The 17,467-nt window shown below is 46.0% G+C and overlaps 1 pseudogene; it reads left to right on the forward strand.

Annotated features, from left to right (window-relative positions):
• Positions 1 to 5,454: 5,454 nt before the first annotated feature.
• LOC134485050 (sperm motility kinase Y-like) lies at positions 5,455 to 14,786 on the forward strand (annotated as a pseudogene).
• The last annotated feature ends 2,681 nt before the right edge of the window (positions 14,787 to 17,467 follow it).

Below are 17,467 nucleotides of genomic sequence, written 5' to 3' on the forward strand. Positions count from 1 at the left end.
TGCCTGCCATGGGAACCCTTCCCCATACCTGGGCAGCCTGATTGTAAATCTGTGGGACAGGGGGTGCCTCATACTGTTGGGAGTAGATGCCCCAGGGCGGGGTGGTACCTAGGGAGTCTGCCCTTCTACTAAGAGAAGGGAGAGCATTATGGTGAGAAGGATTTGTAAGGTGGCACTGGGAAAGGAGGAGGGAGAGTGGCTGGGATCAGGATGTAACCTAAATAAAGAATACAGTACTGGAATTAAGAAAGTTAGACTGGAAATTGGAAAGATTGCTCAGTGTTAAGAGAACTGATTGCTCTTCCAGAAGTCCTGAGTTCAAATGCCAGCAACCACATTGTGGCTCACAAATATCTCTGATGAGATTTGATGCCCTCTCTGGTATTTCTAAAGACAGCGACATTGTATATATGTATACAGACACACACACACACACACACACACACACACACACACACACACACACATATATCAAATGAATAAATAAATAAATAAATAAATAAACAAACAAACAAACAAACAAACGTAGGAATTACCTGGTCGTAGATTCAGAGCAGGGAATAAAGTGCAATGAGATTATATTCAAACCCATGTCATGTACTGCCTGGATCTTTCAGATCTGCAGGAACCATCACAAGGAAGAACAAGAGTGGCTGGAAAAGGGGTCTGATCCCTGCAGCTCCTCAGTGTCCACTAGCACAGCACTTGCCCTTGGGAGATGATGTCATTCATTCTTCCCGATGTTGCATCAATCAAAATTACATGCTCTGTGGATGAACCTGTAAAAGAGGACAGTTGCTTTTGGGCCAATATGGAGGCTCCTTGCCTCTCAGCAAACTCACTGCTGCCTTTTGAGGTCTCTGGAGGGTGAGCAAAATGAAGACACACAGAGTAGCCTCAGGTTGAGTCAGCCAGGCCCAGGGGGCTCAGTGGTATCTCTCAGATTCCCAGGCCCTCCCTGAGATTGAACACTCTACACAGTGTAAGAGGATTAGGGGATAACCAGGAAATGCAGTTGCTCAGGTGTCTGGCTCTGTAGGAGGGAAATAAATCACAGTGGGAAGCTTCAGGACAGTCAGGTGACCTGAGCCCTCCACAGAGTCTAAGTCCAGACTCACAGAGATTCATTCTATCCGCAAGTCTCCTAAACACAGGCATTGACTGATCTGCAGTACAGAGTATTGTACGATACAGTGTCCCTTAGAGATAGGACAAACTTTCCAGTTAGTCATCTTCTGTGTCACACTGAGACTGGGTCTGTAGCACAGTGGATGCTGATGGGGACAGGCCACAACTGGCATTCTATCCCAGCTCATGCAATAAACAAACAAGAAATAAACAAACAAACAAACAATCCATCTCACTACTTGCAATCCTCATTGTCATCACAAGGGAGCGCCGCTGTGACCTTCTTCTTACACATAAAAGAGACTTGTCTCAGGGAAATGGATGGATGGATGGATGGATGGATGGATGGATGGATGGATGGATGGATAGATGGGTGAATAGATCGATAGATAGATAGATAGATAGATAGATAGATAGATAGATAGATGGATGGATGGATGGATGGATGGATGGATGGATGGATGGATGGTTGGATGGATGGGTAGATGGGTGAATAGATAGATAGATAGATAGATAGATAGATAGATAGATAGATAGATAGATAGATAGATAGATAGATGGATGGATGGATGGATGGATGGATGGATGGATGGACGGGTGGGTGGGTGGATGGATGGATGGATAGGTGGGTGGGTGGGTGGGTGGATGGATGGATGGATGGATGGTTGGATAGATGGGTGAATAGAGAGATAGATAGATAGATAGATAGATAGATAGATAGATAGATAGATGATAGATAGATAGATAGATAGATAGATAGATAGATAGATAGATAGATGTGTGGGTGGGTGGGTGGATGGATGGATGGATAGATAGATAGATAGATGGATAGATAGATAGATAGATAGATAGATAGATAGATAGATAGATAGATAGATAGATAGATAAGTAATTTGACTTAATCAGTTTCTTCCAGTCCTATTTTTCTGAGCAAAACATCATGGACGTGGCTGGTGCAATTCCTTGTTGTTCATTTCTGCTTTCTTTGGCTGTTCATTCAAGGCAGCCCTCTTAGAATCTGCTCATCTCAATAAAGGCCCCTCTGTGGAATGTACAGCCTCTCAGTTAGGAGCTAAGGGATTCTTGGAAGGAGCCCCCAAAATCCCCTTTGGGGCAGTTTCCAGTGTTCTCTACTTCAGACAGCAGCTGCATGAAGCAAACATACATCTGTCTGAACATTCCAGCTTGGGTGCACATCACAGTGCACCTGCCCCAGGGTCCCTGTCAGTTGCACATGCCACAGGGCCACTACCATGAGTTCCCCTCCCTAGGGCTCCTGTCCCATTGCATCTCCCCCAGGGTCCCTGCTCCACTGAACCTGCAACAGGTTCACTGCACTGTTGCACCTGGCCCAGAGTTCCCACTCAGTTTTACTGTCCCAAAATCCCTGGCCAACTACACCAGCCTCAGGGATCCAGTCCCATTGTTCCCACCCTGGAGCAGCTTCCTGAAAGTGCCAACTAACTGTCCCGAGGTGGCCTATTTGAAAATCTAACTCAAAGATCTCGCCAGTCAGAACCCATTTTCTTTGCTGGCACCAAGTAGATATTAGCAGGGCTTCATCACCTTCCCTTTCTCAATCCCTTCTCACAGTTGGCCATGTGGAAGCAAAGAAACTGGCAGCAGAACATGGGATAGTCGCCCAGGGTATCAGCACTCCTAGAATTCTCATGAGATGGACTGCTCTGACATGTGATACAGGGGTGGCAGGTAGGCTTTGACATTGAAGAAGCCCAGGCTGCTGCCTCTGCTCACATGGGTGCCAGCACCTTAGCCTGACTCTAGATGTCCTATACTCTGAGAGGAGGAAGGAGATCTTCCTACATAGAGGCTGTCCTCTGAATCTGTGCTGGCCAAGGTCAAGCCAGAGTGTTTGAACATGCCAGTTCCAGCCCCTGAGGGTTCTCTGCCTGCCTGGTGTTTTTCTGTGCTTTACGTCTGGCAAGGTGAAGATGTGGTCCATACTAGGAATATCTTTGAAGGTAGCTGCCCTGGGTTTCCATGCTAACATATAACTATGGACTGGCATGGACCTAAATACCAACAACAGTGCCAGGAATGTGAATTCCATAAAGAAGAGCAAATGGGCCCTTGATACCATCTTGTGCCGATCTGACAGGAGTCAGTACACACAATTCCCAGTACATCAAACGTCCCGTGGGAAAATCCTCTGTCAAGGGCAGGTGATGCCTCATGAGAGTGAACTGTCAGGGTAGGACAATACACTTGGGACTACTGTCCTGAACTCACCAGTCTCAGATGAATGGGCTTTGAAAAGTTTTCAGAACTCAGAATAGGGGTGTGTAAGCGAGTGCAGGTAATCCTTGGGAAACACATAGTTCCTGAGGAGGTTCTGAGAGCTGTTGGATCCACTCCTGGAGAAGACAGTATTGTTTCAGGGAGTACAAAGCAGAAGCCTGCTGATGCTATTCACAGTATTGCAATGGAGCAGTAACAATTCCTTTAGGAGCAGGATATCCTAGCACTCTCAGATCAAGCAGACAGCCTACAGCCTCTTAGCCTCATAGTTCCAAGAGAATGCCGCTCATGTGTGAAGCTTCTAAAGTCTGGAAGCTGGGGAAGGGAAGATGGACATTGTCTCAGTTAGGGGTTTACTGCTGTAAAGAGACATAACAAAACCAATGCAGCTCTTATGAGGACAACATTAATGAACACAGGATAGCAGGTTCAGAGACTCAGTCCAGTATCATCAAGCTGGGAGCATGGCAGCAATCAGGCAGGCATGGTGCCAGAGAGAGTGAGAGTTCAACATCTTTATCTGAAGGCTGCTTGGGGGAGATTGGCTTGCATGTGGATAGGAACAGGTTCTTAAACCCCATGACCAATGTGACACACCTACTTAACAAGAACATGCCTCCTAATAGTGCCAAGCCCTGAGCTAAGCTTATACAAACCATCACAGACATCTTCAAGGAGGGTGGAACTGTTTTATCAGAGAGAAGTCTCAGCTCCCATTAATATGCTGAGGTCAACCCTAGATAGGGCATAGAGCAATTCACACATCATGGGATTCAACGGGGCGTTTTATGAAAGAGCTTTTCCCCAGGAGCACACCTGTGTGTCAAGGCCTCCCTTTCAGCTAGGCCTTTGGAATCTCCAGTGTCTCTTCCTTTGCAGAAGTAAAACATAATAAAAATTCACACTTCACAGTACAGTGAATAGCAGTAATCGCGAAAGGTGTAAATAGAACCGATTAGTACCAGAGTATGTGGATTGATGTTATATGAAATGTGTGTGGATGTAGTGCAGTGTGCTCTTCCATGTACCTACATACTGAGCAACTACCCTGTACAATTTCTCTCTAGACAGAACCATCTGCAATTCACTCACTGAGGGACTTATGCCCTGGAGTGGCAGCTACAGGTAGGACTTGTGCAACCATGTCACGAAGTGCAGAGACAGAGATGCATGGGTTAAATGGAGAGAAGCAGATTGGAATGGTGGAGAGGTTAACCTGCCAACAACTCCAAACCCCCAGCAGGATGACAATTGGGAACAGCGAGCAGTTTCCCAGCCAGCCTCACTCTCCATAGACAGACTTCTTCCAGTCCTTCCATTTTTCCCAAGGAAGAAAAGTTCAAAAAGCAGGGACAGGGAAAGAAAAACTGCTCTACTCCCAGGAGCCAAGGGCAAACCCCGTGGCACCTCCCTGTCTGAGCCCATAACCAGCCACAGCCCAGTCCTGGGATCATCTCTAGAGGCACAGGACCCGGGCAGATGAGTCCTTGAATCACAAACAGCTCCTCTACAGCATTCTATGGGTGTCAGTCCAGAGTCCCTGAGCCTGAGGTGCTCTGCACAGCTATTCAGAGAAGCCTTCTCTTGATCTCTGTACAAAGATCTCTGTGTTGGATGTCAGAGGAGAGTGTCCACCCAGCATGGGTTGGGGCTCTGGCCCTCTAATCTGTTGGTCCATGTTAACTTCTCCACAGAGAAAGCTTATGAGCTTTGCTGATGCATCCAATAGGCGTTTTGGGGATTCAAACTCAAGTCTCTGCCTAGTCCTGCAGCTTTGTGTCAGGTGTTTGATGATAACCTAGAGCCTTTCTGAGGACTTATGAGAACAGTGTCCTCTTGGTGGGTCAGTTTAGAAACAGCTTTGTCTTAAAATAAGAAAACTATACCATCAGTTTGAGGCTGATCCTTCAGAATTCAAAGAAAACGTGACACCCTGAGTGTAGACATGACGACATTAAAGCAGGAGGCAGAGTAAACATTCAAAACAGAGAACTATGGACAGCTAAGCATCTTACAGGGTTTTATTTCTAACAGCCTAAAGTCTTTCCATAGCCCATAGAAGCCACAGTCTCAGAGTCCTTCCCAACATGTCATGACAGGTCCTACTGTGACCTCATGAGGAGCGATTGTGAGGCGGCCCAGCAAACAGATATTAAGGTGTTGCCAGGCCTGGAATTCTTTGAGTTCTTTGAGAGGAGGTGTGGAGTGGAGCCCTCTGGGACTTGGTTGTATCTAGCGAGCTGTGTGTGGTTGTATCGGATTTTAATGTACTGTGTATATGTTTATGTATCAGTGTGTGTAAGAGTGTGTGTTGACAGATTTGCCTGTGTGTGAGTGTGTGTACACTTTTGCCTGTGTGTTTGTCAGTATATGTAGGAGTGGGTGAGTTTACAGGTTTGTATGTGTGTATGTGTTCGTATGTGTGTACTTCTTCTTGTGCGTGAGTGTGTGTCCCTGTGTGTGTGTGTCTGATGTGTGTTTTTCCACGTTTGCTTGTGTGTAAGTATGTGTGTTTTGTGTGAATCTGGGTGTTTGTAAGAGTTTGTGTGAGTATAAGTTCACTTCTGCGTATTTCTGGGTGAGTGCCTCTGTGTGTGCCTGTGGTGTGTGTGTGTGTGTGTGTGTGTGTGTGTGTGTTTGTGTGTGTGTGTGTGTCTGTGTGCCTGTGTGTGTCTGTGTGTGCACGTGCCCATCTCCTTTTGCCCCTTGTATCTATATTACCTGCACCTCAGTGCAAGAGAATGTAGAGGCAGGCCAGAAGTCACCCCGGCTGCTGTTCCTGAGGTAGGTCCTCAACCTTATTTTCAAGACAGGCTCTCTCACTGGCCTGCAGCTGCCCAAGTATCTGGGCTTGCTGAACAGTTGCTCCCAGGCATTTGGTATGCCAACCCCATAATATCAGTTTAAAGGCCTATGTAGATGACTGGCTGCCTATTTCTTGATTGATTGATTTTTGGATGACTTCAAGAGAAAGAATTAGGTCACATATTGGCAAAGGCACTGGCTGTTTCCTTATTATGGTTTTGATTTTTATTTATGCTTTCTTTCTTTCTTTCTTTCTTTCTTCCTTTCTCTCTTTCTTTCTTTCTTTCTTCCTTCCTTCCTTTCTTTCTTTCTTTCCTTTTTTCTTTCTTTCTTTCTTTTTTTCTTTCTTTCTTTATTATGCATTGCTGGATTCATTTTGTTGGTGGATTTTATGTTTTCACATGGTATATTATTGCTTTGATTATATATATTTCTACAGTCGGATTATTCACTCTATCTCCATTTTCTTTTTTTTTTTTTTCGGAGCTGGGGACCGAACCCAGGGCCTTGCGCTCGCTAGGCAAGCGCTCTACCGCTGAGCTAAATCCCCAACCCTCTATCTCCATTTTCAATGTCCTGCGGTTACATTCCTGAGGGTACCTACTAACTTTTCCTAGGTGGCATTTTTCAAAATCTAATTCAAAGATCTTGCCAGTCAGAACCCATTGTCTTTGGTAACACCAAGTAGATATTTGCAGGGCTTCCTCAACTACACTTAATGTAATCCCTTCTCTCAGTTGTCCATGTGGAAGCAAAGAAACTAGCAGCAGAACATGGATAATTCATCCAGGATATCAGCACCCCTAGAATTCTCATGAGATGGGCTGCTGTGACTGTGACACAGGGGTGGCAGGGAGGCTTTGACACAGAACAAGCCCAGAGTGCTGCCCCTGCTCACATTGTGCCAGCACCTTAGCCTAACTCTAGATGTCCTAAACTCTGAGAGGAGGAAGGAGATCTTCCTACAGAGAAGCTGTTCTCTGAATCTGTGCTAAGGCCAAGGTCAATTCAGAGTGTTTGAACATGCCAGTTCCAGCCCCTGAGGGTTCTCTGCCTGCCTGGTGTTTTGTTGTGCTTTATGTCTGGCACGGTGAAGATGTGGTCCATACTAGGAATATCTTTGTAGACAACTGCCCTGGGTTCCCATGCTAAAATTCAATTAGGGACTGACAGGGACCTAAATACCAACAAGACAGTGTCAGGACCATGAGTTCCAAAATCAAGAGCAAATGGGGCCTTGATGCCATCTAGTGCAGATCTGACAAGAGTCAGCACACACAATTCTCCTGCACATCCAATGCCCCTTGGAAAAATCCTCTGTCAAGGGTAAGTGATGCCTCATGAGAATGAACTGTCAGCGTAGGACAAGACACTTGGGACTACTGTCCTGAACTCACCAGTCTCAGATGAATGGGCTTTGAAAAGTTTTCAGAACACAGGATAGGGGTGTGTAAGCAAGTGCAGGTAATCCTTGGGAAACACATAGTTCCTGAGGAGGTTCTGAGAGCTGTTGGATCCACTCCTGGAGAAGGCAGCATTGTGTTCAGGGGGGTAACAAAGCAGGAGCCTGCTGATGCTATTCACACTATTGCATGGGAACAGTAACAATGCCCTTAGGAGCAGGATATCTTAGCACTCTCAGATCAAGCAGACAGCCTAGAGCCTATTAGGCCCATATCCCAAGAGAATGCCACTCATGTGTGAAGCTTCTATAGCCAGGAAGCTGAAGCAGGGAACATCGACATTGTCTCAGTTAGGGGTTTACTGTTGAGAAGAGACACACCATGACCAATGCAGTTCTTATGAGGACAACATTAATGAACACAGGATTTCAGGTTCAGAGACTCAGTCCAGTATCATCAAGCTGGGAGCATGGCAGCATCCAGGCAGTCATGGTGCCAGACTAAGTGAGATGTCTACATGTTCATGTGAAGGCTGCTTGGGGAAGATTGGCTTGCATGTGGATAGGAAAAGGGTCTTAAAGCCCATGACCAATGTGACACACCTACTTTAACAAGACCACGCCTCCTAATATTGCCACTCCCTGAGCTAAGCATATACAAACCATCGTAGACAACTTGTAGGAGGGTGGTACTGTTCTATCAGAGAGAAGCCTCAGCTCCAGTTAATATATTGAGGTCAACCCTGGATAGGGCACAGAGCCCTCCATACATCCTGGGACTCAGGGAGGCATCCTATGAAAGAGCTTTTTCCTAGAAGGACACATGGGTGTTAAGGCCTCCCTTCCAGCCATGCCGTAGGGAGTCTCCAATGCTAAACTCTGTCTCTTTGCAGAAGTGAAACAATAAAAATTCACCCTTCACAGTACAGTGAATAGCAAAAATGGTGAAAGGTGTAAATAGAACCAATTAGTACCTGAGCATGAGGATTGGTTTTATATGAAATGTGGGTAGGTGCAGTGCAGTATCCTCCTCCACGTCCATACATGTTCAGTAACTACCCTGTTCGATGCTGCTTTACACAGAACCATCTGGAATCCATTCACTGAGGGACTCCATCCCTGGACTGGAAGCTACAGGTGGGACTTATGTATCGAGGTCTCCCAGCCCAGGGACAGGGATGCATGGATAAAGTGGAGAGAAGCAGACTGGAATGGTGCAGAGGTTATCCTGCCAACAACCCCAAGCCCCCAGCAGCATGACAATGTACAACAGCAAGCAGTTTCCCAGCCAGCCTCACTCCCCATAGACAGACTTCTTCCAGTCCCTCCTTATGCCAAGGGAAAGAAAAGCAAAAAAAAAAAAAAAAAAAAGCAGGAGCAGGGAAAGAAAAATTGCTCTACTCCCAGTAGCCAAGGACCAGTCCCTCCCACCCTCCTATCTGAGCCCATAACCAGCTACAGCCCAGTCCTGGGCTCATATCTAGAGGCACATGGACCCAGGCAGATGAGCCCTTGAATACAATCGGCTCCTCTACAGCATTCTATGTGTGTCAGTCCTGAGTCTGTGATCTGAGGTGCTCTGCACAGCTATTCAGAGAAGCCTTCTATTGATCTCTGTCAAAGATCTCTCTGTTGGATGTCAGAGGAGAGTGTCCACCCAGTATCAGTCCTGGGACTGTGGTCCTCTAATGTGTTAGCCCATGTGAACCTTCCCACAGAGCCCCACCTGTCCTTGTGCAACTCCTCCTTGATCGCCTTTTATAGGAAGATATTTAGAGTCTCTTGCACGAGGCAGGGAAAATGGCACACAGCTGAGGGTGGAAGACAAAGCTGGGTAGACATCAAATATTGAGTTGGTGTGAGGCTCCCTAAGCCATGCTTGGGCAGGTCTGTGCCAGCGATCCCATAAGACACTTTGATTCTCACCATGTACACAGCAGGAACCAATTGCCAGGTCTACCCTCTGCCCAGAGCAAAGGGAGATTGGAACTTGGATTCCAACCCTAGCCCATTCCTGTAATACCTGACCTTGTAACCCTTGCTCCCTTTGGGGCTCAACAGTCCCCCTCAAATGTAGACAACAATGTCTAGATGGTGTTCACAGCTTTTCTTGCCTGAAACTGTGCTGTGTTTGATACTACAAACCAGGAAGTAGGGACTTGAACTTGAGATCACTGACTCAGGCTAGGGAGGACTCCAGAGCACCTGAGCTCAGCTGCAAAGGCAGAAGCTGAACAAGAGTGAGCAGAGGTGGCACATTTTGCTGTTTCTTTCCTTTTCTGCAATCAGGCCTTTCAATGAACACTACAGACGAGGATCTTTCCTCCCAGGCTTAGTGTCTGCAGTCATGAGGGTCCTCTCCAGGGGATTCAAAACCCCAGAAGAGTCTTCAGAAGAAAAGGGCTACACACTGCACTGCCCCCCAGCACTCTGAAAAACAGAGACCCTTTCTGGGCTTGGGCCAGTCAGTGCTCAATAGTTAGCTTCTGGCTGCACTGGCTGCTCACAAATAACACAGCTGCCTGGGTCCTGTGGCCTGGCTGTCACAGACTGTGATTGAGAATTTATTTCAATGGTGTCAGCATAGCCACTCTGTTCCTTCTGGTCTCAGGTTGCACAGAGCTCCTTGTCCTCATACACGCCTGTTCCATCATTGGACCTTAATATTTGAAGTGAGCCCTACACTCAGGATGGACTTGGTTTTCTATACATCATGCCAACCGCTGTGTGAGAGGAAGTGTCTGCATGTATATCCATACCCCCTTATGTGCCTAGGTGTCCATGGATACCACTACCCCATGTCCTGTCAGAGGCCATCCTCTGGACAGGTCCTCATGCCTGCATGTCAGACCACCTGTCTTCAAGCCCCAACCCCTCCCCACTCCATGGATGCAGAGCTTGTGGGCTTTTCGGATGCATCCAACATTGATGGGGGTTTGGGGGATTCAAACTCAAGTCCTCACCCGTGGGAGGCAAGTGCTCTGCCTATCCCTGCAGCTTTGTCTCAGGTGTTTGATGATAACCTAGAGCCTTTCTGAGGGCTTATGAGAACAGTGTCCTCTTGATGGGTCAGTTTAGAAACACAGCTTTGTCGTTTTTCATTTTTATAACACTGTACCATCAGTTTGAGGCTAATCATTCAGAATTCAAAGAAAAAGTGACACAGCGAGCATAGACATGAGGACTTTAAAGCAGGAGGCACAGCAAACATTCAAAACAGAGAACTAAGGAGAGTAAACATCTTACAGGCTTTGATTTCTAAAAGCCTAAAATCTCTCCATAGCCCACAGAAGCCAGAGCCTTGAAGCCCTTCCCAACCATGTCATGACAGGTCCTATTGTGACCTCATGAGGAGCGACTGTGAGGAGGTCCAGCCAACAGACGTTAAGCTGTTGCCAGGCCTGGACCTCTTTGAGTGCTTTGAGAGGAGGTGTGGAGTGGAGCCCTCTGCGACTTGATTGTATCTAGTGAGCTGTGTGTGGTTGTATCGGATTTTACTGTACTGTGCATATGTGTATGTATCAGTGTGTGTAGGATGATGTGTGTTGACAGATTTGCTTGTGTTTGAGTGTGTGTACACTTTCGCCTGTGTGTTTTTCAGTATATGAAGGAGTGTGAGTTTACAGGTTTGTGTGTATGTGTTTGTATGTGTGTACCTCTTCGTGTGTGTGTGTGTGTGTCCCTGTGTGTGTGTGTGTGTGTGTGTCTGTGATGTGCGTTTTTCCAGGTTTGCTTGTGTGTAAGTATGTGTGTGCCTGTTCCTATGTGATTGTGTTTTGTGTGAATCTGGGTGTTTGTAAGAGTTTGTCTGTGTGAGTGTAAGTACACTTTTGTGTATTTCTGTGTGTGCCTGTGTGTGCTTCTGTGTGTGCCTGTGTGTGTGCCTGTGTGCCTGTGTGCCTGTGTGTGTGTGTGTGTGTGTGTGTGTGTTGTGTGTGCACACGTCCCCATCCCGTTTTACCTGCAACTCAATGCAAGAGAGTGTAGAGGCCAGAAGTCAGCCCGGGCTCCTGTTCCTGAGGTAGGTCATCAACCTCATTTTCAAGACAGGCTCTCTCACTGGCCTACAGCTGCCCAAGTACCTGTGTTGGCCGAGCAGTGGCTCCCAGGATTTTGACATGCCAACCCCATAATATCAGATTAAAGGCCTATGTAGACGGCTGGCTGCTTATTTATGGATTGATTCTTTTTTCTATTTGTTTAAGAGATAGAATTAGGCCATATATTCGCAAGACCACTGGCTATTTCCTTATTGTGGTTTTGATTTTTAGTTATGCTTTATTTATTTATTTATTTATTTATTTATTTATTTATTTATTTATTATGGATTTCTGGATTCTGTTTGGTGGTGGGTTTTATGTTCTCACATGGTATATTATTGCTTTGATTATATACATTTCTGCAGTCAGATGATTCACTCTATCTCCATTTTCAATGTCCTGCGGTTTCATCCTTTTACATTATTTCTGTTTCTCTATTTATTGAGTACAAGCAATCATTGGCTTAGACTTGATACAAATTTGCCCTTTGTGACACTTTGACTTTTCGGCCTCGGTTTTAGGTTTACTATTCACTGGTATTTAACTGCCTTATTCCTTGTGGTTGGTTAATTTTGATTTTCAATATTTTGCTCTGGAGAGTTGTGGATTTTTGTGGATCACTAGGTCCTGAAATTCAATGGAGTTTCCCCTTAAGTGTTGGCTTTTTATATTTGTTTGTTTTCTCTTACACTAATTCTTTCTCCTTTCATTTCTTTCATCATACCTTTTTCTTCAAACAACATCCATTCACAGTATTGACCATCTTTGGCCGCCCAATCCTATTGTAATATGACGATTTTTATTTTCATCATTGCATTTAGTATGTGTGTGCTCTTGGCTTTCTCTTTTGGGGTTGGTTATTTGGGTGGCTTTTACTTATGATTCTTCATATTTTCCCCCTTTTCATAATTTTACTCTATTTTTCTAGTCTAGTCTTTTCTTGTTTTTATTTTTTTCTTTTTGTTTCCTTTGTTTCTTTTAGGGACCGCATGTGTAATTTTAGTTCCTGAATTGCTCCATCTTTTTCATTACCTGATTCCATTGTTTGTTATTTTTAGGTAGCATTAGTACTGATAAAATGCCTACAGAGACTGAGGAGGAGTTACCACCTCCTAGGCCCGATCCCAGTATCTCTGATGAGTGAACCTTTCATTCCCAATATAAAGTACTGAAGACTATTGGAAAAGGAAGCCATGCGAAGGTCCTCCTGGCCCACCGCCGGCTCACAGGAACCCGAGTGGCGTTCAAAGTTCTCCGAAAGGACAAGCAGTGGTTCTGGCCAGCCATGACAGAAGCAAACATAATGAGAAAGATCAACCACCCCAACATTGTTTCTCTCTTACAAGTCATTGAAAATAAAACGAGAATATACCTCATAATGGAGCTGGTGGAAGGCCAACAACTCTACCAGTACATCAGAGAGTCAGGGCACATAGAGGAGGATGAGGCCCGGCAAATATTTGAACAGATATTGTCAGCAGTGAGCTACTGCCATGGAAAGGGGATTGTTCACCGTGACCTGAAACTGGACAATATAATGATTGATAAAAACAAAAAGGTCAAAGTCATCGACTTTGGTCTTAGCACTGAAACACAACCTGGACAAATGCTAAAACAGCAGTGCAGTGCATACTCTTTTGGTTCCCCGGAACTCTTCCTTGGACTTCTGTATGACGGGATGAAGAATGACATGTGGAAAATAGGAGTGGTCTTGTACTATATGGTAGTGGGAAAGCTCCCGTTTGATTCAATGATCTTCCAAGAATTACAAAAACAACTTGTTGCAGGGGTATATCCTGCCCCCTGTGGGGTTTCAGAAGAACTGTAGAACCTACTTAGTCAATTTCTAACAGTAAATCCAATGTATAGACCAACAGCCAGCGAGGTGATGAAACATGCCTGGTTCAAAGAACACGGGAAGGGGTTCACAGGTCGTTATGAAGAACTGCTTGCCCTCAGGCCAGACCCTGAAATTTTGGCCGCAATGAAATGCGAGGGATTTCAAGCCTCTGTAATAAAATACTCTCTAATGAAAAGAAAATATAATGAGGAAATGGCAACTTATTGCTTTCTACAACAGCAGGCTCTCCAGGGGGATGGCTGCAAAGCCCAGGCACAGCAGGTGAGTCCCATTGCAGCCCCATTCCCTAGCCTTGATCCTGCTGCTGCTTTTAGATTAGAACAAAAGAGGAGTGGATGCCTGCCAGTCCTTGGCACCTTGCGGGTGTCATCCTCCCATGGTCAAGTGTCTCACTATGGCCAGAAGGTTCATACAAAAGGAGGAAGAAGGTCCACTGTGGCTGGTTTTCTCAGGCCACTACCGATGACACCTACACAGGACCACTATCACAAATGTGCCGTGAGTGTCCCATGCATTCAAACAACAAGCATCTTCAGTGAGAAGAGTAGCAATAAGGGAATCAAAGAAGATAATCTACTCTCCCACAGAGCCCCATTAGAGGATAAGCCCATCCCCAGCAGGGTCCAGCACAGAGGTTTTAAGGGGTGGACCAGGAATATAGCAAATGCTCTGATAAAGCTGCCAAGGAGAAAGAAACCTCGCCTGGGGCAGAACAGAATCTCCCCCCAGAAATGAGCCACAGGGAGAGTCCAGAGAACAAGCAGCAGGCATAGCCCAGGTACCTTTGTGCTTTGTCCTTTTCAGTTTGCTCTATGCTGGTCCTTCCTCTGTCTCTGGTTTCCATTTTCCCCACAATTCTTACCTTGTATCTTCTGTAAGTTCTTTATGAGGTTTCCCCAACACCAAGCCTTCTCCCTCTTCTTGATTTCTCCTCTTCCCAGCAGGGACCCAATAGGATTGATGAGTTCCCCACTCTACAGAGTTTTCTTGTTGACCCATCCCTTCAGATGGACTTCAGCTCCCCCTTAAGCCAATAGCTCCCACAGGGTGAGGACTAGAGGTTTATGGGCTCATGGACTCCTCCATGGGCTACTGATCTTTTCACATGTGGTCATCAATCACAAGTGCCTCAGAACAGAGTCTTATGTTTTCAAATGTAACATCCCATTTCTTTAAGCCTCAAAACTAATTAACAAGGTTTGTCATTGAATAAGTATCAACAACCTAGTTTGCTGGTTATTGTTGATGGTCAGAATCATGCATAGTTTTTTGCATGCTGATTTTTTCGTTCCTAAGACCTAGTGATATATATATATATATATATATATATATATATATATATATATATATATGTGTGTGTGTGTGTGTGTGTGTGTGTGTGTGTGTGTGTAACATTTCTAAATGATTTCTTTCAAAAATCTTAACAGAAGTAGAAGAGAAGTTGTAATAAAATAATAAGGCAATCAAAGCTCCAAATGGTAATCTAAGTATTCTACCTCATAAGATTTTTGCTTAGAATAATTTTTTTCTTTCAAAGTGCCATCTTGAAATTGTCATGTCCTGAGTATAAAAAGGAGGTGATTTCAGACACATGGCCAAGGAAAAGACACCAGCACAAGCTACAGCACCAACAGGAGTAACAGCAATAGCACCAACAGCATTAGAAGTGGCAGAAGGAGGAGGAGGAGGAGGAGGAGGAGGAGAAAAAGCTGGAGGAGGAGGAGAAGGAGGAGGAGGAGGAGGAGAAAAATCTGGAGGAGGAGGAGGAAGAATAGGAGGAGGAGAAAGAGGATGGTGATGATGATGATGATGATGACGATGGTGATGATGATGATTTTGCCTCTCTGTTGTGGGAGAATTGCTGAATGACTTCTTATGGAGACAGATACCATGCTGAGCAATGTTTATGAAGTGAATTATCAGAATAATATTAACCATTCATAGAACACATGTCAATACTCCTGAGGGGGATCACCCCTGGAAGATAGAGTTTGATGGCAGTGCAAGCTGTGTGGAATGCTCTTAATGAGGACAACCTTCTCAAAGAGGATGATGTAATAGGTCTGAAGGAGCGTTTTGTGGGAGTCAGGGTCCCATCTACCTCTGTCAGGGCGCACAGAGCTCCTGGCCTTGCAGCCTGCCAGGGAGGTGACCGGGATTATTGGCTTCCCTGATCCCCACAGGGTCCTGGATTGCTTGGTTCCCCCTCAGTCATGGTCCTCCCTGTGCCTCATGGGGTCCGCAGCTTCTATGGGCTGAATTTAATCAGTGATTCACTGGAGCTGGATCTGAACCCAAACCACAGGGAAGCCCTGGGGACTGAGGACAATAAGAGCAGCAGACAACATCTCCTCCACTGCTTCTGACTCTGCTCCACAAGCCAAGGCAGCTCCCACACAGCAGGCATCCAGCCTAACTCCCAGCAGGGAGAGTGTGAGATGTCTGTGGATGAGCCCACAGGGACTACAGGATTCTGTGGGAAGGCATCTGGTAGCTTCTGGTGCAGCTGCAGCAGCCAGGACACATGGAACTGCAGTGGAGGTGAGCTATAGGACCAGGTAGCAAAGAGTCTGATCTGGCCAATGCTGATTTGAATCCCTGGGTGCAGGCAGGAACGGTCAGTCAGGGCTACACTGAAGGCCAGTCAAGGGCATGCAAGGTGTCACTAACACTGTATGTGACTACATTCTCGAAGTCTTGTCCAGAAAAAAACAAGTGGTCTTGAGCACTGAGGTTCAGTCCCGACTCATGGGGTACAGGATAGCAGATTGACCTGAGTATGAAATCGCATGAATATGCCCTCTGGCTGCTCCCTGGGCTCAGGATAGATGGGCCCTGAGAAGGCACCATTCATGGGTCTGCAGGAGTAGGGGAGAGCTTGGCACTCATGAGGCACTCCTAACCCTTAGTTGAGCCACTCTGGGGAGGAGATGGCATCATTTGTGATATGGACTTATGTGGGACACTATGCTTTGATGTATGGCACAGACAGCTCCCGTCCTCCTTGCTGACAGTTCAGACCCACAGCTGACCTCATCTCAGACAGTCCCATGAGGAGTGGTGTTTGGTTCCTGCTTCACAGTTAGGGCAGGAAAACACCTAGGATACGATGGGCCACTGCAGTGAGTACAGGCCATGTGCCTGTCTTGTCCTTGCTTACTTGTTTTTTCCTCCTCTTCCCCTTTTTCCTCCTCTTCATCTTCCTCTTCTTCTTCCTCCTCCTCTTCTTCCTCCTATTCCTCTTCCTCTTCCTCCTCCTCCTCCCATTCCTCCTCCTCCTCTTCGTCCACCTAATTTCAAGAGCCACCCAGAGACCTTCACAGGAGTGTAGTTCATGCTAATCAGAATGCAGGGCTGGATATCAAATTCTGGGTAAGGTCTCCATCCAGTCCTGTTTACTCCTCCACACACACTGCCTACCTGAGATTTCCAAATTGAATGTCCTCCTCACAGCTTCTTGGTAGTTGAGCCCAATAGTGGATGTATTGTTGTGAGTCATATCTGTACCTCCTCCTAACATGTTAGAGTAGATGAAGTCTGTCTGTCTGGGAGGGGCAGTACCTCCTCATCTAGGCCTTCTTGTGTGCATCTTGTCCTCGGCCAGAACATGTAGAATTGGGACAACCATTCAGGATGTCAGCTGATGCAATGCCTCACACAGAGGTGCTGGCAGAACTCAGGGTTCTATTCCCTGGACATTGTGACACGAAACAGACTGGGAACAGTGGGAAGAGGAGGGTCTACAAGGCTAGCTCAGGCAAGAACCCATAAAGATCATATTTCATCTTTCGTACAAAATCTGGTGAACTAGCCCTGTACGAGGCACATATTACTTTCCATTAGAAAACCTTTGGGAACAAAAACGCTAGTGTAAAGTGGGGTCTGTGCCAACTGTGGGTGCCTGGCATCGGTCAGGTCTGGTGTCAGGATTGACCCATCCACAGACATACACAGGCACATACACACATCATT

The sequence above is a fragment of the Rattus norvegicus genome, chromosome 1 (genome assembly GCF_036323735.1).
Source record: "Rattus norvegicus strain BN/NHsdMcwi chromosome 1, GRCr8, whole genome shotgun sequence".
Taxonomy (NCBI): Eukaryota; Metazoa; Chordata; class Mammalia; order Rodentia; family Muridae; genus Rattus; species Rattus norvegicus.